Source organism: Opisthocomus hoazin, chromosome 3 (genome assembly GCF_030867145.1).
Source record: "Opisthocomus hoazin isolate bOpiHoa1 chromosome 3, bOpiHoa1.hap1, whole genome shotgun sequence".
Lineage (NCBI taxonomy): Eukaryota > Metazoa > Chordata > Aves > Opisthocomiformes > Opisthocomidae > Opisthocomus > Opisthocomus hoazin.
In genome coordinates this window covers 25376762-25379062 of record NC_134416.1, presented here as the reverse complement: position 1 = coordinate 25379062, position 2301 = coordinate 25376762, and positions in this window count along the sequence as shown.

The window sequence follows — 2301 nt, the reverse complement described above, 5'->3', positions numbered from 1 at the left end:
GATGCCAGGCTGCCCTCGGCACAAGAGGCCCTTCTGTTTGGACATCCCCGGCCCCTCTCCTTGCCTTGCCCGTCCAACCTGAGCTGGCCAGCCCACAGCCGGTGAGCACTGTGCGGTTCCCAGAGAAGCAGCATTTGGTATCGCAAACATCTGCAGTGCTACTGCTGCACCAAAGGCTCGAACAGGTCCAAGCCCCACTCAGCAAAGTGGGAGACCACATTGCAGAACGGGACACGCACTGTGCGTGGAGCAACACTGCCACGTTTTAGGAGAGTCTTCAGTGTCAGAACAAAGACTGAAAATACAGAAAAATATGCTTGCAATGAGAGGAGGCTGATCATTCAATACAGGAAATTTTTTCATGATCAAATACTGTAGATCACTCCAGTGGAGGCACGGAGGAAACAAAGACTCGGGGGTGAACCTTCTGTGATATTTAAAAGATCAGCTTAGGTACTGAAGTAAGAGAAAGCTTTCTTAAAAGAACAAAACAAAAAAACATCACACCAAAAAAATCCAATGGCCTCTTGTGTAAAGATACCTTCATACTTTGTGTTTCAAAGCACAAGAGTAAAATATTTCTCTGCCATATTCCCACCAGTTCTCATTTGATTGTATGCTTTTTAATTTTCAGTAATACCTTGACTTCTCCAGGTTCATGGAGTAACTTTACAGAACCCTATTAACTCAAAACTTTCTTGAACAGTTGGATAAAAATAATAATTAAAAAAAAAGGCATTTTCAGGTCACATTATTTCATATAGCTTAAATTTAAATGTTTAAAGTGGTTTACCATACAAGTTGAAAGTCAAATCCTTCCAGTAAGGGAAGCAGGCAACGTCTTCATTAAAGCCTTTCTAAGAGACAGAACTCACATTTGTTAGAGAGTGGCCTTTCCTTTCTAAAAGTGGATCCAGTATCCCCAAAGGAATTTTTTAGTCATGGTCTGCCAACTTGCATTCCTTCCAGACTGGAATGTAACCCTTTGTTTTGCAGATGTATTTGATTACTGCTTTTTCCGTTTGACAAGTGCTTTCATGTATTAAAGAAGTCATTATTACTTTTTTCAGTGGTAATTGAGGGATATCCTAAATTCTCCCTTAGAAAGTCTCATTAACCTTTGCCCTCCATATTCCTCCCCTCTTCCCATTCTTAATCAGCTTCTGATTTGTATTACCTATTATAACAGATTACTAACTTTCAGTTCCAGGAATTGTGACTAGTGTTCCTAACTACTTTAAGCTTTGGGAGAAAAGGCGGGTAGGATAATCTTAATCTCAGTCCTTAAATTCTAGTTCTAGAATTGGAACTTCTAGAAATGCTTCTAGAATGCTTCTAGAAATGGAACATCACATTCTGAATGCAATTATCATATGTATTAACATTTTTTTTCCTTAAATACAAGAAAAAGCTCATAGTGAACTTCTAAAAAGTCAGACCTGTAACTTGAAGTCCACTGCATGTGCCAAAGGGTAAGGCAGTAGAGTTCCTGTTCAGTGACCTGGTTCACCTTACTATTCCAGGTATCAGATTAAGCTGGTGACACCAACATAACTTTTCATCCAAATAAAAGGTATCTAAAACTAGAAAATATTTACACTGTGCTTACAGGTGCAGCTCAATCAAGAAAAAGTCCACTCCAGCTTCCCTTGTCAACTAAATACAAGGAGTATATTTTAATACAGTTCAATTATTTTCCAAGAGTCTCAGTTCTTGACAGAGATGTGATTCTGTTTGAAAATTAGTCTCACTTTCCCTGTAATTATTTCATTTTCAAACCAAGTATCTACAAATGCCATAGTTACTCTGAGAATACCATCAGTACAGACCTCCATGGGGACGAGGAAAGGAAGAGCATCGTTACACCCGGGAGCCTTTCCACAAACTCAGCTGTAGTGTCTGAACCCTCTGGACTCTGCAGAGGCTCCTGCTCAGTTCTCTTTTAACGAGCCAACAGCAGCAAGCCATGGGGTTTCCACAGAACTAGGCCTGTCCCAAAGGTCAGCCCTTATAGAACTTTGTACGCTTTCTGCCGTAAGTCTGGGGACCACATGTTTAAGGCATCTCCAGGGTACCAGCTGGACGGTCAGAAAGCTGCAGGCATCTAAAAGCTATGAACTAATTAGTTAGAGCCATCTTAAAATCAGATATAAAGTATTCAGTCTTAACTTCCCTGAAATTAACTAAATGCCTAAGTGTGTACGAAAATTTTTCCATAATAAAAATACTTCCATATTGAATTTGTGTATAATTACTCTAAAAGGTGTGGAGAGACAGATCACATGAAATCTACACCAAAGG